This window comes from Canis lupus, chromosome 27, assembly GCF_011100685.1.
Source record: "Canis lupus familiaris isolate Mischka breed German Shepherd chromosome 27, alternate assembly UU_Cfam_GSD_1.0, whole genome shotgun sequence".
Taxonomy (NCBI): domain Eukaryota; kingdom Metazoa; phylum Chordata; class Mammalia; order Carnivora; family Canidae; genus Canis; species Canis lupus.
Genome location: NC_049248.1, coordinates 27575657 through 27603371, shown reverse-complemented (window position 1 = coordinate 27603371; position 27715 = coordinate 27575657). Strand labels below are relative to the sequence as shown.

At 39.4% G+C, this 27715-nt stretch overlaps 1 long non-coding RNA gene across 9 annotated transcripts in view; it reads right to left on the bottom strand.

The window, feature by feature from the left end:
* The window catches only part of LOC102156548, a 76684-nt gene extending 49378 nt beyond the window's left edge, over positions 1 to 27306 (bottom strand). For 3 of the 9 annotated variants that reach the window (XR_005379997.1, XR_005380001.1, XR_005379996.1), the window contains exons 1-7: positions 27042 to 27304; positions 26206 to 26385; positions 24919 to 25001; positions 21794 to 22128; positions 15522 to 15705; positions 2353 to 2423; positions 1817 to 1965 (exon numbers count right to left, since the gene is read on the bottom strand). This is a non-coding gene — a long non-coding RNA (uncharacterized LOC102156548). Of the gene's footprint in view, positions 1 to 1816; positions 1966 to 2352; positions 2424 to 14445; positions 15038 to 15521; positions 15706 to 21793; positions 22129 to 24918; positions 25002 to 26205; positions 26386 to 27041 lie in introns of those variants that run through there. The other 6 variants (XR_005379995.1, XR_005379999.1, XR_005379998.1 and 3 more) reach the window with 5 other exon arrangements.
* Positions 27307 to 27715: the final 409 nt, after the last annotated feature.

Sequence of the window (27715 nt, the reverse complement as noted above, 5' to 3'; positions counted from 1 at the left end):
CTCTCTCTGCTTTTCACACACATAGCTCTTTAGAACTTACAGAATAAAGTACAAACTCTTTGTCACAAAATACAGGGTTCATTCCAATCCAGCCTCAGACTGTTCCTCTCTCTTGATGCTGGCGCTTAGCACCCTAGATTTTGCTCCCATCATACCACACCACTCATCTCTCAGAATGGGCCATGGCACATACATCATGTTGTCCTTTCTTTTTCTTTCTTTCTTTCTTTTTTTTTTTTTTTTAAAGATTTTATTTACTTATTCATGAGAGACAGAGAGAGAGGCAGAGACACAGGCAGAGGGAGAAGCAGACTCCATGCAGGGAGCCTGATGTGGGATTCGATCCTGGAACTCCAGGATCATGCCCCGGGCCAAAGGCGGGCGCTAAACTGCTGAGCCACCCAGGGATCCCCATGTAGTCCTTTCTTTACACATGCTGTATCCTCTGCGCAGCATACCTTCCCACCCTCCTCCATGTGACAACTTCCTATTCATCTTTGAAACAATTCCATCACCACCTTCTCTGTGAAGCCTTCTCTGCTTCCTTCCCTCCTCCTCCCAGCCAGCTACCTTTTCCTCTTCAGCGATCCCCCATGATTCAGGGCCCTTCTGCATAGTTCAGGCAGGGTACTTGCAGCACATAGTGACATCGTCTACATGTATGTTTCAGCTTTTAGACTAGAAGTATCCTCCAGTGTAGGGTCATAATTGTATCACAGCACCTGACGCAGTCCTTTGGAGTCAACTCTCAGATACTTGTTTGCATAAGTGAATGAATAATGAGTAGAGGAATGAGTGAAAATCAAGACATAATCCATTCATTATTATGGCTTTCACAGAGAGAACACAGAGGCTTGTATGTCCAGGGGCAGGCATGAAGGTAAAGTTTATTTCTAACAGAGAGGACAGAATCTTAGTTACTGGTTGAATGTCAACTCCACTCACAACTCAAAACCACTTGCTCTGCTTTGTATCTGCAGAGCAGGGCATACTAACATGACACTCAGGAGTGCTGTGAAAATCGATTTACTTCAGGTAGCTGCTTCAAAGTTGAAAGGTAATAAATTGTCTTTATGACATAAATTTGAAATACTGTTATCCTCTAGCGATTTTTTTTTTTTAAATAGAAAAGAATCCCTTTCTACATTGAAAACCTGTGGTAGAAAAGTAGAATTGTTTCCACTTACAATGCTTTCAAGTTATACCCCTGGAGCCATTTGGCCTGAGCTATAAAGGTGGAAAGAAACTTAGTTTTATGCACATGCATGCTCACACACAGTACACTCTCTTATGTAAACCAGGCAGTGACAAGTTACTTGGATGGCTAAATCGAAACTGGTCCACCAAACAAAATTGTGCACTGTGTTGGAGAGCATTAGTGCTGCCGGGTTTTAAGGTTTGCCTTGGCTGGGATTCATTGTAACACCACCCACCTCTCTCCAGTTGCAATATTCTAACCAGGTCACTTAGATGCTGCGAAACAGATGTTCATTGAAGGGAAAAGGAAGTAGGTGGTGTCCATTGAAAAGTGATAGCCATGGCAGAGGGGAAAATATAGTTTTACCTACAACACAGGCTGAATATTATGGAAAATTATTGGTAGGGTAGACATTCCTAGCTCTCCAGGAATCTGCAGCGTTTAGTAAGCACTTTAGGATACCGAGAGGCAGGAAAGCAGAGTAGGGAGGTCCTCAGGCTCTGGGTTCAGGCTGGCTCTGACTCCCAGCTCTGCACCTCCTAGCCTTGTGCTCTTGGGCAAATTACTTAATCTTTATGTTCAGCTTCTCATCTATAAAACTGGGATAATAATACCTACTTCTTATGGTTCTTGCGATGATTACGTGTGTTGATCATGGAAAGCACTTCAAATACTGCACAGCACTGTTGACTATTATCACAAAGATTGTCTTTATGAAGAGGAACACCACCATTGCTTTGAGTTGGCAACTCACTCAACCAAAAGTTCTAAAAAAGGGAGGAACGGTGATCAGGGTTTCACTGATGGGCTAGAAAATGATCTGTTCTCAGTGCTAAGAAGACCTCACTTAGAAAAGTCAGGAAGAAAAATGGCAAAGCCTACCAAATACGGAACCTCAAACCTTCCTTTGACATTCCAGCAGCAGCACTTTGCAAAAGTGCGTGGCAATCTGCGGATGGTTGCAGCCCTTTGCCTCAGCACTTACTGGGCTTCTTAGCAATTTGGTAGACCTATTACATGGTAACACTTTGCCTCAGGCCTGGGCCCCCTGAGTCCTTTGTCAAATCTTCTTCCTCTGCACCTTCATGACCTTTCCAAGCTTCCACTCATCTCTTTCCTTCTGAAGGAATTTCTATCAGTGAAGGTCTCCTTACCTGATCAAGTCGTCCACCCGTTTTGTGATTCAAGTTTTCTGTATATCAGACATGTACCTTCTGATGTCATGCTGCAATATTTAGTAAATTAAGGCACTGATTGGTAGAAGTAGGAATTAGAAATTTAGAAGCTTCTGTATTTACAAACTTATTTTTTATGAATTTTCATTAATATGTGCAAATCTATATGAGAGAACGTAGCTTGGGCATTGTCTGTCACTAGCAGGTAGCAGTAGAAGCTGTGAGTTATTTCAGCCTTCATCTCTGACATGTTGTTTTGCATTTGTGCATGCTCTTGCTTATTTTATGCACAATATAACTCGCTATAACCCCAAATACAAAAGCATTGAGAGTTTCAAAGTGCTAGTTAGAAGAGGAATTTGAGTTTGATAGAAAAAGAAGTGGTCTCTCTGCTTCTGGCTATGATGGAGTAACTGGTACCCAACTACTTCCCTTCCTTAAACAGCCTTAGAAAAGGCACCCCCTCAAAATGAGGCAACTGTGTCCAGGTCTTGGACAACAGGCAGTGCTAGAAAGCAATCCTTAAGAGAAAGGAAATCCATGGGATGAGAGCCCTGAATCATCCCAGTCCTGTGCATGTGTACAATTTCCAGAGTGCAATGTAGGGATCTGGAATCCAAATAGATATAGTTGTTTTTCTGAGCTGAGGAGGCAGAGATCAGCATCTGGAGGATGTCCAGGAATCTGAAGGGTAAGGCACCAAAAAGGGAGACTTCAGAAGTCATGTAGGATTCCCTGGGTGTCTTTGGCTGAGGGGAAGCCTGAACAAACTACAGAGTAAGAATCTTGGTATCTTGTGTCCTTTCCAACTCATTGTCTTACTAATTTCTTCACAAATCTAGGAAATGGTTTGCCTGGAATATTCTCATATTCCACGTAATTCTTCTAAAGTGCGTTTCACAGATTATCTGATTATCGTGCTTATAACAGCATGCCATGTTCCCATTTTGTTGAATATGTACCTGGGTCTCATGTAGAATCCTTTCTGTTCACTGTTTTTTTTTTAATATCTAATATTCTATCTAAATCTGCTCTTTGCTCAAGAATAACATGGGAAGGGGCAAGGAGGGTGATTAGAATTGGCAATGGAGTGTCATCTCAGAACACTTTCTCAGCATATTTGTTGTTTTTCTCTGTAGAACAACTGCGTTCATCTTCCAGGAATTCCTTCCATATCTCCCTTCACACGCTGAAGTAGGCCGATTGCTCAGCAGGAGGCCTGCAAGCTTAGTTCTATCCAGTCCGTCTGTTTCTGTTCGGTGACTTAGTGTTTATTTTCACTATGGTATCAGATGTAACTCTAGCTGATTATAGCTTTCCTTCTCTCTACCTGGTTTGGGGTGAGGATTCTAATAAAGAAAAATCAAAGATGGCACAACTCCGATATACCTTGTCCAGACCTTTCTTCTTTACCAGTCTGTGCTTGGGAGTCAAACCTCCATAGACTGGTTTCAAACCTTTTCTCTGGCCCACTCCAAATCCTGGTTTCTGTCACAAGAGACAAAGAACTGTTTCTTGAATTCAACCAAAGTAACATGTAGGATTACATATAGGCTCTCACTTGTCCTGCCTCCATTTGGTCCTAATTTTCACAGATTTTACAAATTTCTGAAAATCCATGGTTTGTGGTTGTAGTCATATTCTGCTTGCACTGAAGGAGTAATCCTTTATTTTTTAAATTTTTTTCATTGTTTTATGTGAGCTGGTATGTACTGTTTAAAATTGAGAAATTGGAAGAGTTTGAAGTTTGCTATTTAAAATTCTAAAGTCAAGTGGTAATAGAACTGCTTATCAGGAGAATAAAAGAAATACAAATATAAGCAGAAACTGTTAAGTGTCTAAAATTTAAACAGGGAGAAGGAGAAGAGGTAAAAGGGAAACTCTAACATAAAATAATATGATAGAATATAAAATAAAATCATGTATAGTAAAATTGCCAAATATATTTACCATAGTAAATACAAACTGATATCAACTTTTTTTTCAAACTGATATAAACTTTAAAAAAAGATTCTTGATTAAAATTCGATTTGATTAAAAGCAAAAGCCCAAATAAAGATTATTGAAGTAGTAAAAAATATTTAGACAGCGTAATTTACAACAAATAAATAATATCATGTCCTCACTATGGAATATAGATGATCATAAGAATTCTTTATATATGCATGCACACACATGACTTAGATTCTACAAACAAGTTGCACAACAGTGTGAAATGAACTTCCTTTAAGTAAAAAACTTGAATGTATGTGTTCTAAATGCACAGAGAACATCCAAGAAGATTTATAACATCTTTTGAGGAGTAAGATTTGTTAGACTGTGGAAGGGAGCAGGGATTTTATTTCTCACTTTTTATGATTTTCAGTTGTTTGTGACATACATCTATTGCTTTTATAATAACAGTGTTTTAAATAACTATCACATATATTCAAATAATGAATTATCAAATAATTTGCATACAAAACTGCATCTTCAGTCTATGCTTCGTTTACTTTCTTTTGGATTATTCAAAAGGGCGTTTTCAAAGTTTTTGATGGCTCAGGAGTAATAACCTGCCACAACTGTGTCAAGGCGGAGAATTAGAAAGAAATTAGTTTCTGTTAGAACATTTATGACTGAGGAATACAGTATAACTAGAAAAGTGAAAAATTAGGCTACTGAGGACAGCAGGTGTTGAATATTGGTGAATTAAGGCATGAGGCATTACAAATAATAAAGCAACTGAAATGCCTCCCCCCCCCCTTTTTTTTGAGAGAGAGCACACACAGGGGCAAGGTGAGAAGGAGCAGAGGGAGAGGGAGAGAACCTCTTTTCCTGAGCAGGCGCTCAGTGCAGACCCCATCTCACAACCCTGAGATCATGACCTGAAATCAAGAGTCAGATGCTTAACTGGCAATGCCACCCAGGCAGCATGAAACCCAAATGCTTTAAGCAAGTAGAGTAATACCATCAAAGTTGCATTTTCAAGAAGTTTCTGGTTAAAGATTGGAGAAAGGAGTTAGAGGAGGGCAAGGATTTGTGATTTAAGGCTGATAATCTTACATTTTCTGCCTATCCCGAACACTACTCTGTTGTGAAATATGATTTATGAGACACACAACTGGAGTATAAAATACCAGCTTCGTTTTTTAACTGATATTTGTGGCCGTGGCTGGACTACCTCATTTCTTCATCCTCCAACTGGTAGTTAAGACCTTGGATTCATCCACCCATGTGACAGTTTTAGTCGGCAGAGCTCTATCTGTGGCTTGTAATTCTTGGTGACTAAAAGGAAGAGAGAAAGGCACAGGTCTTCACACATACCTTTTAAAAGCAGCCTGGATCCAGATCGAGAACAGTTACCTTGGTCTGAAGAGCAGAACAGAATGTCCTTACAATGGGCAGACAGGTACTAAGGGAAAGAATCTCATTCATTCTCATGAATGCTTACTCCTTTTCTCTAGGGACGGGACCATAAGTGAAAGGTCAGAGAGGACAGCCTTATTCCTTGCATACTTTCCTTTCTTCCCTAAGAATGTGATGAGTAGGGAACAAGTGTGACCCTGGAATGGAGGGGCCAGGCACGGTGAGCTTCCATCACAACTGAGGCTGCAATGTCCTCTGCTGAGCAACAGACTCCTGGGAGTGGAATGGAGCATCTCAGTGTCAGCTGAGTACAGAGGGCTGTTCCTTCAGCATGGAGCAAGGGTTCCCATGCAGCAGTGAGAGGATGGTTTACCAGAATGGGAACACATATCTATGAAGCCAAGACTTGATTTTTTGAAAAGAAGTTAAAAATGTTTAGCATGTCACTCTTAGAGGAATAAGCTAATGACTTAAGGAATGCATTTACAAGGTTTCCTGTTTAGAGTTTGAGGTTTCCATGTAGAAAAGCCATTCAACCATATTCTGTGATTTTCTTTTTTCCTTTCCTTTCCCTTTCCCTTTCCCTTTCCCTTTCCTTCCCTTCCCTTCCCTTCCCTTCCCTTCCCTTCCCTTCCCTTTCCTTCTTCCTTCCCTTTCCTTTCCTTCCCTTCCCTTCCCTTCCCTTCCCTTCCCTTCCCTTCCCTTCCCTTCCCTTCCCTTCCTTTCCTTTCCTTTCCTTTCCTTTCCTTTCCTTTCCTTTCCTTTCCTTTCCTTTCCCTTCCTTCTTTCCTTTCCTTCTTTCCTTCCTTCCTTCCTTCCTTCCTTCCTTCCTTCCTTCCTTCCTTCCTTCCTTCCTTCCTTTCTTCCTTCCTTCCTTCCTTTACTGTTCACATGTCTATGAAGAATCCTTCCCTTCAAATTTGGGCTACATTATCATAATTCCACAAATAGGTTCAAAGGAAGTACACACAGCAACTATGGAAAATGCTGTGTCAGAGACACTATTCAACAACATCATATAGACATTAATAGGCATTTTATGAAGGAAGACTAGATCATTAGTAGTTTTCATCTTATAAACTACTTGATAGCATTTCTTCCAATTTCTAAGTCTATCCCTTCTCTTTCTTTTCTTCTAGCACTCTGAACTATGATGATGAAACTGGAGAATTTCTGATTCTGCCAATATTGTGGATTGGATAGTTGGAATATTAACTTGCTACAAACACCCTAAAATACTGGGAGAGGATACAATACTCATTATTTTAAACACATAGTTACATTAGTAAGAAAGAAAAGAAAACCCATATGTAAAAAAAAAAAAAAGCAATCTGAAAATCAGAATAGTGAGCTCATTATCTAACAGAGTTCGCTAATTAATGAGAAGAGTGGAGTATGTGTGTGAGTTTCACTCCCTGTACGAGGACAGAGGATGATGGTCTTGAGGTTGCATAAGGCAGAGAAATGGAACTGGAAAGTAACATAAGGGGAAGGGGAAATTAGATAAAACATTATTCCACTGGCAGAAGTTGTTGACAGCGAAATTTTAGATCTCTTCAGGATTCTTGGGTACAAATAAATGCCTCATAAAAGAAACCTGAGAAACTAGGAATAAAGGGATCATCCCTAACCTGGGAAAAGGAATCATCAAAACAAAATACCTAGAACAAACACCAACTTAATGGTCAAAAATTTTTAAAGATTTTATTTATTTATTTATTTATTTATTTATTTATTTATTTATTTATTATTTATGTATTTAGTTTAGAGAAAGAGAGAGCGAGTGAGAGAGCATGCTTGAGAAGTGGGAAGGGGGAGAGAACGAATCTCGGCAGCTTCCATGGTGAGTGCAGAGCCTGAAGCAGGACTGACTTCATAACCCTGAGATCATGACTTGAGCAGAAATCAGGAGTCAGATGCTAAACCGACTGAGCCACCCAGACACCCACATGGTGAAAATGTTTAAAACCACTTTAGGGCAGCCTGGGTGGCTCAGCGGTTTAGCACCGCCTTCAGCCCAGGGCCTGATCCTGGAGACCCAGGATCGAGTCCCACGTCGGCCTCCTTGCATGGAGCCTGCTTCTCCTTTTGCCTGTGTCTCTGCCTCTCCCTCTCTGTGTCTCTCATGAATAAATAAATAAAAATCTTAAAAAAAAAATAAAAATAAAACCACTTTAGGAGAAGAATATTGGCTCTCACCACTTATTGTCATTATGAGTCACCACAGTGAGGGATAAAAGGTATGAGAATTGATAATGAGAGGGCAACGTATTATTTTCACATTTTGTGATTTCCTTCATAGAAAACATCAAAGAGGGATCCCTGGGTGGCACAGCGGTTTGGCGCCTGCCTTTGGCCCAGGGCGTGATCCTGGAGACCCGGGATCGAATCCCACGTCGGGCTCCCGGTGCATGGAGCCTGCTTCTCCCTCTGCCTGTGTCTCTGCCTCTCTCTCTCTCTCTCTCTCTGTGACTATCATAAATAAATAAAAATTTAAAAAAAGAGGAAAAAAAAAAAAGAAAACATCAAAGAGCCTACAGACAAATCACTAGATAAAATAGGGGAATTTAGCAAGGTAGAAGAAACAGTAAATAAGAAAAAACTCAAAAGAAAAATGGGCAAAGGATTTGACCAGACACCTTACTAGAAGAGGAAGAACAAGTGGCCAATAAATATATTGAAAGTTGCTCAACTTTATTAGTAATCAGAAGAATTCAAATTAAGACCATGCTGAATTATGATTCCATACCCACTTGGCCGGCAAAAAGCAAAAAGTCTGATGAACTAAAGGAATCTCCCAAGTAGATTTCTGAAGTTCGCTCTTTTCTCGAAGTTCTTTCCTCCCTGTAACTCTGTCCCAGAACTTCCAACCAACTCACTTTCTCTGAGCCCCAACCTGTGCTTCCTTAGTTCAGTGAGATAACCAAACAATGCTTTTGATGATTCTCCCCCTGGGGCAGTAGGGAACTAGTGAGAGAGTTAGTTCACCTTGGTCTTTTTTTTTTTTTTTTCCTCTCTCTCAAGCATTACAGTCTGATGCTGCCCGTCTTCCAATGCCTGAAAACAGTTGTTTCATTTATCTTGTTCCGTTTTTCATTTGCTTGCAGTGGGAGGGTAAATCTAGTCCTTTATACTCTGTCATGGCTGGAAACAGAATTTCCCTGTATTATGCATGGCACAGTTCAGAAAGAAGGGAGCAATGAGGAGGAAGGACTCTAGCAATCTTCACAGAGGTATCCATGAGTCTTTCCTGACACAAAGATATGCATGCACAGGGTAAAACTACATGCAATTGGGGGGAAAATGACCAGGGATCTGTAAACTTCAGGGTTCCAAGAACTCACACAGGGCATGAAGTGCCAGGCAGTCAAAGTTGCAAGCCTACACTGATTGCTTAGGGCATTTATTAGAGATCCTGTATGGGTCAGACCTTATGAATAGACTAACTCATCCCTTGAGATAGTGCCATTTGAGATAACATGGGTGACCTAGAGGTTATTATGCTAAGTAAAGTAAGTCAGACTAAGGAGGACAAATATCATATGATTTCACTTATAAGTGGAATGTAAAAATAACAACAACAACAGCAACAACAAATGAATAAACAAAAAGCAGAATTAGACCGTTAAATAGAGAACAAACTGATGGTTGCTGGGGGCAGGGGGTTAAAAAAATGGGTGAAGGCTAGTGGGATGAGTTATGGAATGAATAAGTCACAGGAATAAGAGGCTCAGCATAAGAAATATAGTCAATAATATTTGTAACAGTGGTGTATCAGGACAAATGGTAGCTATACTTGTGATGAGCATAGGATCATGCATAAACTGGTCAAATCACTATGTACACCTGAAACTAATATAACATTTTGTGTGAACTGTACTAAAGAGAAGGAAAGAGAAAGAAGAAAGAAAGAAAGAAAGAAAAAAGAAAGAAAGAAGAAAGAAAGAAAGAAAGAAAGAAAGAAAGAAAGAAAGAAAGAAAAGAAAGAAGAAAGAAAGAAAGAAAGAAAGAAAGAAAGAAAGAAAGAAAGAAAGAAAGAAAGAAAGAAAGAAAGAAAGAAAGAAAGAAAATCATACCTCCTGGACCTTCCCGGACAAAGCTTAAATAAAACTCAAAAAGATCAACTTAACTTGCAATTAATTTTACTACCTTTAAAAACAAAGCCCGACAGTCTGTACAGGAAGTCAACAAAATCCAGACTTAAAAAATGTATCATTTACAATGTCCAGAACCCAGAGAAAAATTATTAGACCTTTAAAGCAGGAAAATGTGCCCCATAATTAGGAGAAACATCACTCACTAGAGAAAGACCAAAATGATTGAAACAGATGGAAATGATGGGATTAGCAGACAAGGATGTTAAAACTATCTTACAGTATATAAAGGAAAATGTGAACTCAATGAGAGAAATGGAGATATAAAAAAAGAACCGAATGAAACCACAGACGAAAAATAAAATATCTAAAATGAGTAGCTCACTGGATTAGACTAATGGCAGATTACATTGTGCAGGAGACATAATAATAGAAATCAACCTCAGTGAAGTGTAGAGCAAATAATTTTACTATATCTCATCTATGTGTATATGCGTGTATTAATAATATATTGTTATGGTAATAATTTTATGATATCAAATTCAGCAATATAAGTATATACATATATACACATATACATGTACAATATGGTGGTGGTGGTGTTTGTCTTGAGACTGCAAGGTTGATTTAACATTTGATGGCTAACCAATGAACTTTACCGAATTAATAAAAAACATAATAAGAGTTATAATACCGTTTAAATAGATGCAAAAAAGTAATTAAAAAATTAATCCTCAATCATGATAAAGCCTTCAGCAAAATAAAAATAGATCACTTTCTCAACCTGATAAGTAGAATCCATGAAGATCATAAACTAATTTCATACTTAATGATAAGTAACTGAAATATTTCCCCCTAAGTTCAGAAACAAGGCAAGCATATTAATTCTCAACACTGCCATTCAGTGTTGTGTTGGAGGTTCTAGCTAATGCAAAAAGGGGGGAAAGGAAAGAATTAAAAAGACATACAGATTAGAAAGAAAGTAAAGAGATAAACCTGCTTTTATTTGCAGTTGGTATAATTTTTTGTGAAAAAAATGTAAGGGTCAAAAAAAATCCTATTCAAACTAAAAATGACTTTAGTCAAGTTAAAAGAAACAAGGTCAAAATACAAAGTTTAATTGCATTTTGTTGTATTAAGAATAAACAACTGGAACTTAAAATGAGAAAACCAATATAATATATATCAGTAAAATATGAAATAAGAAAGCTAACAAAATATATGCAAGAAAATTAACAAAATATATGCAATTCTAAAGGAAGACAGGAGAAAAATCTTGGCAAATTGGGGCAGGCAAATTTTTAAAGTAGAACGCAAAAAGCATGAAGCGTAGAGAAAAAAAAATTGTAACATGGACTTCATCAAAATTCCACATTTTTGTGCTTTGAAAATGCATTTAAAAATAAAAATGCAAGTTAAAGAACAAAACATTTGCTTTTTTCCACTATAGATTAAAGAGATTGTATCTAGAATTTACAAAGAACTCACAATTCCTTAATAAGAAGACAAGCAACATAACTTTTAAAAAGAATTTAAAGAGACACATGAGAAACTAACTACATGAAGACCCAATAAGCTCATGAAACAATACTCAGTGTCAATATTCACCAGGAAAATGTAAATTAAATCCACAATGTGATACCACCACACGTCTATGAGAATGGTAAGATTAAAAAGATAGATCATACCAAATTTTGGCAAGACTATGCAAAAACTGGACTTCTTATTAATTTCTGGTGGAAATGTCAAATGGTACAACCACTGTGGAAACAGTTTGACAGTGTCTTATAAAGTTAAACAACATTTTCCATATGATCTTGTCATTTTAATCTATAATCACTCAAGAAAAATGAAAACATGTCCACAGAAATTGTTTGCAAATATTCACAGTGGCTTTATTCATAATGACCCAAGCTCAAAATAATTTAAATATCCCTCAACAGGTAAATGGCTAAACAAATTGTGCTATAATCATGCAGCAGAATACTACACAGCTATATGACGGAATAAAATATTTGTACACACAACATGATGAACCATAAAAACATTACACTCAGGGCAGGCCGAGTGGCTCAATGGTTTAGCACCATCTTCAGCCCAGGGTGTGATCCTGGAGACCCAGGATCGAGTCCCATGTTGGGCTCCCGACATAGAGCCTGCTTCTCCCTCTGCCTGTGTCTCTGCCTTTCTCTCTCTGTGTCGCATGAATAAATAAACAAAATCTTTAAAAAGAAAAAAACATTACACTCAGTAAAAGAAGACAGGAGAGAAATCCTGTAGGTTTCTACTTATAGGAAACTCTTGAAAGGCTAAACCTAATATATTGTGATAGAAAGATCAATGGTTGTCTGGAGCCACGTTTGGGCTTGCACTTTATGGTGAAGGGGCCATGGGAATTTTTTGAAGGTGATAATAATATTTTATAAATAGTTTTGCTGGTGGTTACAAGTATGTATGCTTTTGTCAGAACTCACTGGACTGTACTTTTAATAGGAGTGCATCTTATTGTTTATAAACTATGCTTCAACAAAACTTGATTTTAAAAGTCCTGATAAAACCAAGTACAGGAGATAACTTAGTTTTGATTTGCATTTCCCTGATGATTAGTGATGTTGAGCACATTTTATATAAGTGGTGGCCATTTGTATGCCTCCTTTGGAGAAATGTCTAATCCAGTCCTGGGCTCATTTTAAAAATCAGGTTATGAGATAACATCTCCTAACTGTTAGGATGGCTATTATCAAACAAGAAAGAAAAGATAACAAGTATTGGCAAGACTGTGGAGAAACTGGAGCCCTTGCATACTGTTGGTGGGAATGTAAAATGGTTCCCCCATGGAGAACAGTATACAGGTTCCTCAGAAAAATTAAAATGGAACTATGTATAATCCAGCAATTCCACTTCGGCGTATGCATCCAAAAAAAACCTGGAATCTCAAAGAGAAATCTGCACTCTCATGCCCATTGCAGCATTGTTTACAACAGCCAAGATATGGAAACAACAATAATGTCTATCAACAGATGAATGGATAAAAAAAAAATGGTCTGTACATACAATAGAACATTGGCCTTAAAAAAAGAAGAAACTCTACCATTTGTGGCAACACGGATGAAACTGGAAGACTTCCTGCTAAGTGAAATAAGCCAGTCTCAGAAGGACAACTATTGTATGATTCTACTTATATGAGGTATCTAAAATAGTCAAACTCAGAAGTGGAGAACAGAATGGTGGTTGCCAGGGGTTGCCGGAGGGAGAAGGAAATGGAGAGTCGTGAAAGTTAAAGAATCTATTTTAAGCAATTATAACAGTGCCTGGCACGGAACAAACACTCCACAGGTGTTAGTTTTTATCATTACTATTGTCTTGGCTCTCCAACAAAGAGTAGCCGATAAGGGATTACTTTAAGTTGTGAATATCATCTATTCACAATTCAGGTGAAGCACAACTTTAATGCTCACGTACACACACACACACACACACACACACACACACATGCAAGCCAGGATGAGGTGACAATCCTAAGAGTACATTTGTGAGATCCTAGTAAAAGTCTTGCTTATAGATATGAAGTGATGGGCACCAGTTTGGGAGGTATCGTTAGCCAAGGAAAGTGTTGGGACTTGTTGATGAACCAGAATTACTTTAAGTGATAAGCATTTGGAAGAGAATGTTATGAGTATTGTTTAAATGTGTAACAATTCCTGAATTACAATTCCAGTGAGTCACGCTGCACTTACTGAGCCTGGGAGTGTGGGGTGTGCCGTCCGTTCACATTCTTGTACATACCGGCCTATTCACTCGCAGGATGGAGTATTTATGGACATAATTTCACTCAAGCTGTGTTCCTTCTTGCAGAATTGCAAACATGACACAAATGGCCTTCATTTTGCCTCAAACTTGCCTCTAACCTATGTGTGGCTTCAAACTCTTCATCCTCTTCATCATAATCTCATATCTCTCTTGCACCCAAATAAAGATCCTGAGTATTTCTTCTACACAGTCACATCTTCTTTACCCCATACTTATGAGTTGGGGGCTTGAGGAAGGGACTCTAAGTTTCGCTGATTATATTTCACTTTGTGGGATTTGGTCCATCACCAGGCCAACAAATTGGTCTGTTTGTTGACAGCATACTCCATCATCTAACAAATTTGTCATCCATTTCAGTTTTGGTTCCTCGGGATATCTGGTAAGCACGCATTCTATGACTTCATCCAAGCTACTGATAAATATACTGAAGAGAATAAGATCAAGGACAGAACCTTAACGCAAGTCATCCTAGAGATCCCTGCAAGTTAACATTAGCAGCATGACACTAGTACATACTCTTATCTGCTACAGCAATAGGGGCTTCATAGTCAAACGTATTCTGGAGACGCTACCTATTGGGGAACTCTTAGAGTTTTGCATTACATGACAGCATCATACAGACTTAGGAAATCCCTCAGTGAAATGGGAATTTACCTGACTGTGATGTACTTGTTCATGAGACACACTTCTCATTCCAGGGATTACAGTTATAGATATTTAGGATCCTGTGAAACAAGGTCTAACACCCAAAGGAGAGGCCCTCAACACCATGTGAGTGGAATGTCATTGCATGGAGGAGACTAAATCATGCGGGAGGAAAAAGAGAGGTCAGGGTTCTGAGGGTTCCGTTGGTTTTAATCCACCATAATCAGAGTCTCTGGCAGTTCAGTGCTCTTCCTCACTGGCTCTGCTCATCTCTGCAGAAGAAAGTGGAAGATAAGGGATGGTGGCTATGATTCCAGAGAGAGTGTAGAATAGTTATCATCAGTCCTGCCTGAACTGGAATGTTCCTGAGTGGAGACATCCAGGTGGTTCTCTGCAGAGAACACTTAGCTGTGAAATATAATGTCTCCAAAAGCTGTGATGTGTTTAACATGCTTCTCATTTCTGTGACTAAGTATTGATCATTCTGTAAGGCGTAGCCAAGGTGGCACAATCTATTCTCTGGAGCGAAAGGGAAGAAAGATAGCATTCTCACTTTGTGCATGTATCCCTCCTCTCTGAAAGTCCTTTTTTTCTATCAACATCAGGGATAAGAAGAGAAGACTAGGCTGAATTTTGTTTATTCTCTTGGTGGGAGGAGAAACCATTGGGGAGAAGCCCGGTGCGTACAGACAAGCAAAGAAGGCCTCTGCTTTACGTAAGCGCGGACCGATGACCACATCTCCATTCCCCTCTCCCTGTGTGTGCTGGGGCTGTGGAATGATGAAAACACCAAGACATGATTTCAGTTTTCTAATTATCCGGGGATTGCATCAGTCAGCCAAACAACATGCTTCTCCTCCTGACTTCTTGCCCGATAGCTGACCCTGCCTTAGCAGGACCACCCTCCTTCCAGCATAAAATCAAATCCTCTGATTTGTTCATCCGTGACTTCTCCCACACATTGAAGAGGTCAAATGTGTTTAATTACAGAGATTATTTTGTAATCCAGTGGACTACCACCCTACAGAGACTCCCGCTGAGATCACAATGTTCATTTCCCTGTCAGAAGTCTGCTGTGATTTTAATTCATGTTGTCTCGGAAGTTTAGAGCTCAAGGTCTGCCTCTCAGCTAAGATGTTAGACCATGTGTCCCTGATGGGATGCTTTTGGTAACAGCAAGAATCATATTCCCAGACCCCTAAACAATAACTTTTGAAAGGTTCTTCCAATCTCTAAACACAGGCGTACTCCTACCCGTTCCACCTTCTTTGCCTCCTGTTTTTCTTTCTGTTTTCCTTGGCAGGTGTTGGTGTTGGGTAAATAGTCCTTCCACGGAGGTGCCTGTCTGGCAGGTCCCACGGAGAGCAAAGAAAATGGCAAGTTCATGAATTCAGGCTTGCTTCTGGCAGAAGGTGGGTTCCAGTCCCACGTGGCACCTCTGGCAGCAGGTTAAAGCAAAACAAAACATAACAATGGAGTAACAGTACAACACTCAGAAACCCGAGGTTAAAACAGAATTAAATAAGTGTCCTAAATGTAAATGTCCCTAAAACCAAGCGCAGATGATGAAAGCAGAGGAAGGAGGACCAGAAAGGCATGACTTCAAAGCAGGCACAATTGGGCACTTAAAAAAAATACTTAAAAGGCAGCAATATGAGCTTTTCAAAAATGAAATTGTTCCAGAAACATACAGTGTTTTAGGATCTTGCCCTCCGAGTGTCGCCTGATGTAGGCAGCAGTAATGAACTGTTCCTCCCCACGCAGCCGGAGCCGCTCCAGGCAAGGCCCGCCTCGGCCCACTGTCTCCTTCTCTGCCACCACACAGCCTGAGCTTTCGAGAAAATGCAGGACTGTTGGTCGTTACCGTTTCAAGTGGGTTTGCGGAATTAAAATTTTCTAAGGACTCCATGTGTTTTAAAATGATCCCTGTATCCTTGGCCGCAATATCCAGTTAGGGAGGGGGGTGGGGGACAGGCATCTTGCTGCTGCAAAAGCAGAGCTTAATATGGTAGGGGACAGCCTCATGCAGAAGCAAATGGAGACTTCTTTGGATACGATTTTTTAGATTTATTTATTTATTTATTTATTTATGATTTTATTTATTTATTCATGAGGCACATACAGAGAGAGGCAGAGACACAGGCAGAAGGAGAAGGAGGCCTCCTGTGGGGAACTCGATGTGGGGCTCAATCCCAGGAGCCCAGGACCCGAGCCAAAGGCAGATGCTCAACCCAAGCGTCCCAAGTTTTTAGATTTTAAAGAAAAGTAAAAGAGTGAAATGTTGAGATGATATAAAAATTGATGAAGCCCTGGGACTCCTGGGTGGCTCAGCAATTTAGCGCCTGTCTTCGACCCAGGCGTGATCCTGGAGTCCTGGGATCGAGTCCTGCATCAGGCTCCCTGCATGGAGCCTACTTCTCCCTCTGCCTGAGTCTCTGCCTCTCTCTCTCTCTGTATCTCTCATGAATAAATAAACAAAATCTTAAAAAAAAATGGACGAAGCCCTTCTTAAGCAAAGGGCTGTTGATAGTGGGACAGACACATCAAAGATTTGTGTAAAACGATAAATGCGGCAAAGTGGTCTCAGCAGAAGATTATAGCATTTAAAACTCTGGTAAGGTACTCAGTCAGGGTCCAGTTAGCAGAGAAGCTTTCCACGGAATAAAAAAAAACATTCTTTCTGGGCACTTGAGGGCCTTATGAGTACAGCACCATGAGCTCCTCAATAGAAGTGAAAGCATCCCTTTCTTGGGAACTCTTCAGGCCAATTGCTCAGACAATCAGGTCTAAAGCTGTTGCTGGTTGAAAAAGAGAACCATTTCATTCTCAGTACCTCTACAAAGTGGTAGAAAGTTTTGTTTGCCTTGGCACTAACAAGCCTTTCCTCGCCAAAAGCAAAATAACAATAACAAAAACTGCAGATGAATAAACAGATCCTCAGTGGTGCAATTAAACTCGAGAAATCTGTGTTCTTTGGGCATCTCATCATCTCTGACTTTTCAGTTTGAGCTTATACCTCCTTCCTCACCCGATGTCAAATACAGAGCCACTTTAATAAAGAAGTATTTGCTTAGTGAGCAAACAATAATGGGGGAGAAAACCACATTAAATAAAAGGAGTCACCTTCCTTGAAGACTTGACGGTAAGAAAACTAGCTGAAGGCAAAAATTTTCAGGAGAAGAAAAATTGACATTATGGTCTTGACAGTTAATTATTCAAGAGGCCTTATAACATCACCTGTTGGAAAGTTAAAGGGAGTCCCTCGGTAGAGAATACAGAAAACTCCCTTTGAGCTGTAATGGACTGATGTTATGAGTTACTGATCCAGGGGCCAAGACTCCTCTGAAGCACTGTGGTGTTCCTGCTAGGCATGCATTATGAAGGGATGCCAGAGGGTGAGCATAAGTTCCTGTTTCTGGAGCACAAGAGAGAAGGACCTGTCACAGGTCTGTTGGCAAGGACACCAGGGAGCTGCGTAGGAGAAACCTGACCCCATGAGCAGAAGAGGACTCGCTGGAAACATTATTCTAGAGACAATAAACTACTGGTAAGACTAAAAGGAGAATTCTGAGAATAGCAGAATATTTGTTACTCTATTTTTCCAAAACTATGTGGAGTCTGACGCAGGAACTTGGACCAGATATTTGGGGAGAGGGGCTTGTAACAGGTAAGACTGTATGAATAAAACTGCTACAAAACATTTGAGTCCAAGATGCTTGTCTTTATGTACTATCCCAGTTGCATATATATACACACATATATACTACTACATATGTATGATGCTAGTTACTTAGAAAGGATTTTCCCCCTCACTTTGCCTATGGGGTTATAGGAGACATGGAAAACCTAATGGAAGAAGGTCGCCACACAAAATAACAGAGGACTTAAAGCCAACATTGCCTGCATCACGGTCACATTATTCTGTTCTTCAAAACCCTCTAATGGATTTCTACTATATACTCCAAATAAAGCTGAAGCTCCTTGCCAAAGTGAACAAAATTCTATGCGTTGATCCCTCCCTGCCTTGCTCAGTCTATCCCCTCACAATCTCTCCCTCTGTGCTTTAGCCACTATGACTCTCCTGTTCTTTCTCAAGCAAACAAAATCTACCCCTTGCCTTCTCTGCTCTCTCCCTAGATCTTCACCTTACTTCCTCTCTCATTTCATGCAGGTTTCTGCTTAGAGGTCAACCTCTTAGAGAGGCTTTCCCTGAATTCTAGAACCTGCAAAGATGAATTAGAGTTTGATCCGGCCTCCCTTGTCCTGAGGTTGAGGCTGCATGGAATCATGGTTACTGGTATCCCCATCATGTGCCACGACCAGTATTCCTGGGAAACATGGTTACCACAGATCCATCTCAAGGTCAAACTGTGATACCTTTTTTTTTTTTTTTTTTTTAACAACACTGTTCAACAACATGTTTTGAAGTTTCTTTGAACTATTGAGATTCTATGTAAGCTGAATGCTAGGAGGTACTGTACCCAAACTGTACCCAGTCAGCATTCAGAAGTAATACATCAAAACATGGTCATCAGATCATTCTGAAAATTAAGTTTCTAAGAAATGAGGACCTCTGTCGAGCCCTAGAAGAATATCTATTAGTCTTGTGAAGTCACCTTTGCAGACAGAGATGGACTTCTCCATGTTGTCTATGAAAATGTCCTTAACACTGAAGACTGCTCAGAGCAAAGCAAAATGAATCTGCTCTAAGAATAAGTCATTTGACATAAGCAGCCTTTAAATCCCTTGTTTAAATCCCTTTTCTCTATGATACAAGGTAATAATAAAAGAAACCGAAAAGAGAAAAAATGGAGAATGAGTATTTTTAACTCCTTTATTCTCAAATAGAATGAGTGAATATTTACTGCGAAAAGATTGAAAATAAATGAGAGTGTCTTATTACCAAATTTTAGTTTAAAAAACATGCTTTTAACTTTGGAATGTTTATAGGTAAGTGTGTTTATCTAAAATAAATCACATGCCAGTGAAGTTCCTAAAGTTACTACAATGCTAACTCATTTAGTACCAGGCATGACTAACTCGTATCAGCTTAATAAGTCTTGGCAGCACCCAAGTGGAAGAGATGGAAAGAGATACTATCACAGTTTATAAACAAAAAAGGGGAACAACTAATGTTACATGAATCTGTTCACACTTGAGAATGCCAAGATTTTTTTTAAGTTACAATGCAGATCTTTGTGATAATTAAAAAATAGACACAAGCTGCCTTGGTTTTCATTCATCAGTACAAATGAGGTGCGGTTTCTGCAAGTACAGGTGTGCATGGCAGGAATATACACATGCCCCACATGTCCGATGCTTGCTCTGCTCATGCAGGTGAGGTGTGTAAGAGGGAAAATATTCTGGATGCTCTCTTCAAAATTTATGGAACACAGACTCCAGGAAAGGCCTCCATCACCATGAAGTCAGCAGTCCAAATACAGGTCATGTGATAGGGTGGACCCCAGAATTAGATTCAAAGTGAATGTTAGTGGTTCACCCAGCACCATAGTTTATCATTTAGGAGGAACTAGAGTGTTTTGGATTATCTCAGATCTTTCTTCTGGAACCTCTACCAAAGCAGTGCTGATTCATTGTAATGGTATTGGTCCTGAAATATTTTCCTTTAAAATATACATGACTTGGACAAATGGATGAGTCTAAAAATTAGGACAGGGAAAGTCCACGTGAGCCAAGTGCATCTTGTAAATGCAAATAAGAAAGGAAAGGAAAGCAAAACAAAACGAAACAAACAAACAAAAAAAAAACAGAAGGAAAGTCTGGTATTGAGTAACCTATATTCTTAATAAATAACCCAGGCAAGGCTAAGGTCTTTCTGAGCCATATTTTGAAAGCAACAATCACCCCCACTATTTTGCCTTTTTGTAAATAAATGAAGGTTATGAAATGGTGGTTTTTTTCTAAGTTAAAGTCAGATTGGGTGCACTACTAACAGCTTCTAATGCAAGTATTCCCTACATTGAGCTGAATTGCATTATTTCTAGACTATTTATACATGAGTGATGCTCCCTGCACCTTTTCAGGCTACTGGAGTCTTCCTTTAGGTAAAGAACATGCTATAAGATAAACAATGGAGACTCATGTTTGGCAATGTTTGTGTTCCAGGATATATGGCTATGATTATGTTCCAGGGACTTTACAGGAACATGGCCCTGTCACCCTGGGAGCTATAAAGCGAAAGGAGAGAGTGAGCTTCCCTAGGCTTTTTATTCCATTGTTGAATTTCTCCTTTTGCTGGTTCTGGAATTTTTATATTTCATGATTTATTCCCTCATTCTAGTGAGATATGTCCCCTTGAAGTCTCTTGAGAAAGGAGGGATGGGAGGTAAGTAATTTTTACACGACTGTCTGAAAATAATTTTCTTATATCCACATATTTGACTGATAGTTGAAAACTCAATTATTTTAACTTATAATTACTTAATGATAAGGTTAAAACACACCCTAGAATTTTAAATGCATCACCTTGCTATCGTTCATTTATTGGTTTTACTAGACTGCAAGCTATGCTTATTCCCTCTTTTCTCCACGACATAATGATTTCTCTGGAAGTCTTTTTTTTTTTTTTTTAATTTTATTTATTTATGGTAGTCACAGAGAGAGAGAGGCAGAGACACAGGCAGAGGGAGAAGCAGGCTCCATGCACCAGGAGCCCGACGTGGGATTCGACCCCGGGTCTCCAGGATCGCGCCCTGGGCCAAAAGCAGGCGCTAAACCGCTGCGCCACCCAGGGATCCCTCTCTGGAAGTCTTGAGGCTCTTCTCTTAATTCCAAGAATTACATAATTCATGTTGTTGGTGTGCCTGAGTGTCAGTCTTTTTCACTCATTTAGCTGGAATCTCATGTATTCTTATTCTGGTAAGTTTTCTTCTATTCTTTCTTTTTTTAAAAAAATTTTACTTATTTATTCATGAGAGATACAGAGAGAGAGAGAGAGAGGCAAGAGACATAGGCAGAGGGAGAAGCAGCCTCCCTGGAGGGAGCCTGATGCAGGACTCTATCCCAGGACCCCGGGATCACGACCCAAGCCAAAGGCAGACACCCAACTGCTGTCTTCTATTATTTATTTAATAATGTACTCTATTTTCTCTGCTCTTTTTCAGAATACCTAGTCGTTAACTGTTGGGTCTCTAGAAGTGATCTTCTAATTTTCTTATGTTTTATCTCCAATTTTCCATTTTTCTCTTTTTGCCCTACTTTCTTAATGATTTCCTTAGCTTTATTTTTCCAGATCTTCTAGTGTTTATTTTTGTTAATTTTCGAAAGCCTTTTCTTTTCCTCTGTTTGTTTCATTCTTCTAATGCCCTATTCTTTTTTATAGATGAAATACCATTTTTTATCTGTCCAAATATATGGAGCAAAGTTGCAATTTTAAAGTTATCTTATGTTTCCTGGTTTGTCATGTTTCTTTCAAGTTTATAATATTCTTTCATTTGTTTTGATCTCTATTTTTCATTTTTACTTTTCATAATTAGCCCAAATGGCAAGCTAATCAATTAGGGTACCTCCAAATATCAATATCTGTAAGTCTTTTCTTAGAGCTATTCCTTTTCTCCAAAGAAAAAAAATCACCAATCTTCTGCAGAGGGTGAGGTTGGGAATGATGTATCACTGGCTGCCAGCATCTGCAAAGATCAAAGATGGACATCTTTCACTATAGAACCTTCCACCTTGTCCTGTTTTTGTTTGCAGGTGATCCTTTTTCTACTGTTCTCTCTTGTCTCTTTGTCTTTGTGTTCTCTGCTTTATATCTTCTTAAATATTTCTTTACTTTCATGATTTGAGCTGGTGGTCATCTACCATATTTAAGCAGTCTTAGCTTCCCTTTGTCCAACAGTGCCTAGATTACAAGAGATTTTCAGTAAACATCAGCTGAGTGAATGCCTTAGAATCACAGACATTTAAATGTGAAACAAGAGGGAATATTCTATTCTTTAAAACTTTTGTTTGCTGAGACACATCAATTTTTCCTCAAAGACAGTAGCACTGTTCTATTAAAGGAGAGTAGTTGTATTCTTGTCACTTTCTGCACAACAGCTCAAATTTAGAATTTCAGTCATGTCCCCTGATCCCAACCATGGTTAGACTGAGAGCTCCTCAAAGATAGGCTCACACCTGGTTCCTCTTTTTGCTTGGCACATAGTCAGGTCCTAAAAATATATAATTGAAATTTTCCTTTAGATACAAATTAACCTGGTCTAAATTGCTCTTACTCAACATCTAGTTCCATAGCTTGGAACAAGATAGAAGAATCAGCAACAGAATCAGACCGACCAATGGCCTGGGCAGACCAATGGCTGGTTGCACTGGGCAGGCATTTTCCAATGGGAATTTCACTTCACTTTTATTTGGAAGAGAGATGAGATTGTATGTCAGAGGATGGGATAAGAGGACCAGGTGGCAGTGTCTCTTTGGCCCTAAACTTACAAAAAGAGAAGTTGGTAAAAGAGAGAAGCTTCACCAAGCTCCCACATTGTAAAAAGAGAAGCTCCACATAAAGAAAGCTTTGCAGTTAACTTGAACCCTTTGCAAATTATTTCAGAAACTCTTTATTGCATAAACATGCTCTTATAAGTGGAGTAGTGCAGCTGGTGGTAGTGGTGGGAGTTCTTATGGCTTATCTGTGTGACTCATATGGTTCTCTGCCTAAAAAGAGTTCGCATATGTTCAATTTTCTCCATCTCATTATGTTTCTAGTCTCTTTTAGATACTCATATTCTGAGTAATTGCTCAACAAGGATTACCCTTAATTCAACTTTTGTCAATGCATATCTGCATTGAATTTTTTTTCCCTTTAAGTTGGGAAACTGTCGTTGGAGAGAAAGAAAGAAAAAGATGTTTGCCCTCATAATCTTGGTAGGGTCATTTTAATAGCAATTCTATTATGATAGCCTGTCTGGGTATAGTCTTAGTCTTAAGTCAGCTTTGTGGTAACTGGGCAAATACTAATTCAGTATTGTGGTCCTGACTAGAATGATCCTAGTGGTGTTCTTGCAAACATTCAAATCTTAGACTTGGTAACCCTTAGCATAGGCAGCTATTGGCTTATCAAATGAGGTTTCTTTGGACTAGAATGGTGGTCAAAAATGAGACCACACTGAAGTTAATTAAGCAGCAGCTATAAAACTGTTGCATCTAAAGCAAATTTCAGATTTGCTCTTTGAATATTGGTCAACTTTGGAAGCAGGAATTTGAAATTTAGAGTTTGAAATACATGTGAGTGGTGATGTTTTTCTTCCCAACATAATGTTAAACATGGTTTCATTTCACTTTCTTGATATTTTCCCTTTCTCTATAGACTTCACATTCCTCATACATAGTGCTTAACCTAGGCTACAGTATGTCTTAAGCACTCATTATCTCAATGTCTATTTGAGCAACTTGTGGTGTTTAACAAGCTTAGATGAATGTGGTTATATTTGCTTGCAGTATATACTTATTGTACTTATTATCTATATAATAAACTCATTACCTATAATTCTTTTTTTAGAGAGAGAGCACACGCAAGTGGGAGTGGGTGGAGAGAGGCAGAGGGACAGGGAGAGAGAGAACCCCAAGCAGGCTTCACACTCAGCACAGAGCCCAATGAGAGGCTTGATGTTGTGACCATGAGATCAGGACCTGAGCCAAAATCAAGAGTTGGACACCAACTGGCTGAACCACCCAGGCATCGCCTTTTTTTTTTTTTTTTTTAACCTATCAATCTTGATTACTACTATGCCTAAAACCATCTTCTTTGGATGTCTTATTTGTTCCTTTCTTCCTAGAAAATGGATCAGTTTGGGTCTTTCAGGGCCTAAATTGCAATAAAACACTCTAGAAAGCAGAGAAAGTTTACCAGTACCACAAAGAGTGATATTTACTTTTCACTTATTTTTAAATTAATTTAATTAGTTTCATTATTTTACTGCATTTTTTTCCCTTGTGACATAGCTTAGTGGAACTGCTACAGACTTGAAAGTCAGACAGAATTGGATTCAATATATGAATTTTGTCCTGCTTTGTGATCTTTCTAAGCTTAAATCTAAGGTACCACCAAATATACAGATTTCACAGAATTGTGGTAAGGATTATATGATAAAATGAAAGTCTTCTTACTAATCTGTAATTAGATTTTGAATATGTTCTATTAATTAGGGTAAGTATTTCTTAAATCTCATTGTACACTAAAATCACTTGGGGCACTTTAAAAAATATGAATGCTTGAGCCTCAGAGATTCAGGTACAACCACTCTAGGAACTGGACAGCTCCCTAGAAGACCCAAATGTGCAGCCAGTATCAAAAACTATTGGATGAGAGTTCAGTGAATGCTAACCATCATCATTCTAGAGTGAAGATGATGAACTTCTTGGGAAACTTAAAATGGCAACAATGCTTCACCCACCATGAAGAAGATGAGAGTCTCTGAACTACAAAATAATCAGTTCAGGTGGCCCAGTTGGTTAAGTGTCTGCCTTTGGTTCAGGTCATAATCTTAGGGTCCTAGGATGGACTCCCGCTTCTGTCTCCTTGCTCAGTGGGGAATCTGCTTCTTCCTCTCCCTCTGCCCATCCTTCTGCTCATTCTCTCCCTCTCTCTCTCAAATAAATAAATAAAATCTTTTTTAAAAAATAAGCAGCTCAGTCTTACTTATCCTCATGATTAGCAGTGCTGACGAGAAGAGAGTCACATATGGCATTCCTTCTTTTATGTGTGGTGTGGTTTTATAGGTTCTGTGGAGAGAATAGAGATTGGTGTTCTTAATATCAGCAAGAGTTTTTTAAAACACTTTTTAGTAGTTATTAGAAATATTCTACTATAGTGGTTTAAAAAATCTGATGTAATATTAAAGGGAAAATCCATTTTAAATGAGTCAAAATAATTATTACATATAAATTTATAGATACATCATACAGACATTTTTAAACACCTGATTTTTAAAAAAAATAAAACTTCAGAGGAGACCGAGTTGCTCAGTGGTTTAGCACCGCCTTCAGCCCAGGGTGTGACCCTGGAGACTCGGGATCGAGTCCCACATAGGGCTCCTCCCTGCATGGAGCCTGCTTCTCCCTCTACCTGTATCTCTGCCTCTCTCTCTCTCTCTTTCTCTGTGTCTCTCATGAATAAATAAATAAAATCTTTAAAAAATAAAACTTCAAATGAGAAATAAGTCAGAAAATCTTTGGCAAAAGATTTTTAAGAAGTTTTAAGTTATCTTGAGATAAGTGGAAGTCAAAAGTTCTCTATTATCTTTTTTTGGAAGAATCTGCACAATGATGGTTTTTGCTTTTAGTTTTTAAAAAAAGAAAACCTGTAAATCTCATAGCACTTTGTTACCAGTATTGGGAGATCCATAATTAAGTTATTCTGTACTTAAAATGTAACTCTAGACAGTCATTCAGAACAAACATTTTCACATGCTGACAGAACCAGAATAGAGATAAGGCCACCAGGGATGAATATGGGTCTGATTTCTTTCATAGCTTGTCCAAAGGTTTGATCACAAGAACCACCATGTAGACGATAAATACATTATTATTTTCATTATCACCAATAATAATACATTTATTCATTGCACTGAAGATACTATATAAACAACCAAAATGAACAATTTAAAGGAATTTCTGTAATGTCTGGAAATGTAAAACAAAATTTGCAATGAAATATTTGTCCTAGAACACACAAATTCACATCAAAGACATATGGTATATTTTTGTGGGTTTTCCATAAAGTGAAACTAACATATAGTCCTAAAATATTTGATCCTATTATCAAGCACCCAACAGTTGCCAGACACTGTGCAAAGTGTACCATCTTATTCAATCCTCACAGCAACCTAACCATCCTTATCCTCATTTTACAGATGAGAAAACCAAGGATCAAAGAGTTAAAGTCCCCACTACTCCAAATGTGGTTTAGGAACAGCAGCAGCATTACCTGGCCACCTGTAAGGCATGCTTCCTCGCAAACACTGGATCAGCATCAGTATTTTATCAGGCTCTCCAGGTGATTCTTCTGTAACAGTAGCACTGGCTTAAGTAGGTTGTCATGAATATGCATTTAGATACTAGCCATGCCAGGACTCAGTTTAGTCAGTGTTTGTATAAAATGTGTATCCTAGGAAGTAAAGATTAATACTATTTTATACATGAGAAAAGATCCAACTGGACACACACATTGTGCAGGGCACCCTGGGTCAACCAAGGTCAAGGAGGGTAACTAGGGCTGTGAGCCTTGCAGGTGTGCGCAGGAGTGGACTCTGTCCACGTTCACAGCAATGTGGCCCCCACCCTGACCGAGCAAGCTGCATTAGTTTTCCAAAGACCCGCAAGTGCACGCATGTGGCTCAGTGTCTACACCCTCTCTACTCCACACAGGTAGGGAGGCGCTCTCTTTGATGAGCTCAAAGGGAAGATTGTCCACTCCTCTTTCTGTGGCTGCCATTGCTACTGCCGAGACTGGGCTATGAACCCGGTGTCAGCTCATGCTCCATGGTGGAAGAGCAACCCTTGTGGCTTTCCCTGCCTCTTGAATGCACCTCTTGCTGACGTTATCCAAACATTCTCGGGGCCAAAGCCAAAGCCCCGATATATGTCTGGGAATCCCCACAGGTATCTCCTGTGTTCAGAGGTAAGTCCTGTTAGCTGTCACTTGGTGCCCTGTTTGCTTTTTCTCCCCCAACTATCCCCATTCCCCAACCCTTCACAATGTCCACAAATACTGTTCTTCATTCAGTCACAACTGTGCCTTCCCCTGAAAACTTCTCTGTCCACCTGGTGGCCACCAACACAATGCTCCCAGAAGTCCTTGGGAGCTGAAGGCAGGCTATAAATTGTTCACTGTCCCTCAGGGTCCTCCTCTCCACATGCCCCTGGAGCTGAGAAGAAAGTCCAAGCCACATGACCACGTGCCAGCCTTAGCTGAGTTACCCCTCAGCTAAGACTGCACCCCTGGGCATCCTCCTCTGCCTGCTGCTCTCTTCTCATATGTCATAATGTATTGACATCACTGTGTATGGGGGCTTTGTACAGCATCTAGAATGGAATTAATGCTTAATAAATACTGATAGTTTTTAAAAAAAATTTAAAAAGATTTTATTTATGTATTCATGAGACAGAGACAGAGAGAGAGAGGCAGAGACACAGGCAGAGGGAGAAGCAGGTTCCATGCAGGGAGCCCGATGTGGGACTTGATCCTGGGTCTCAAGGATCAAGCCCTGGACTAAAGGCGGCGCTAAACCACTGAACCACCAGGCTGCCCAATACTGATAGTTTTAAACGATGATTAATTCTCTCTCTGTAGTTCCTCATGCAGATTCCGGCAGGTCTGGTCAACAAGTCACCAGACATCTCAGCCATGCTGGAGCCACCTCAGTGAAGACAGCTGAAGCTCTCAATGGGACACCCTTCGGTTAGCAAGGAGGGTGGATTCCACAAAGGCTACTGTT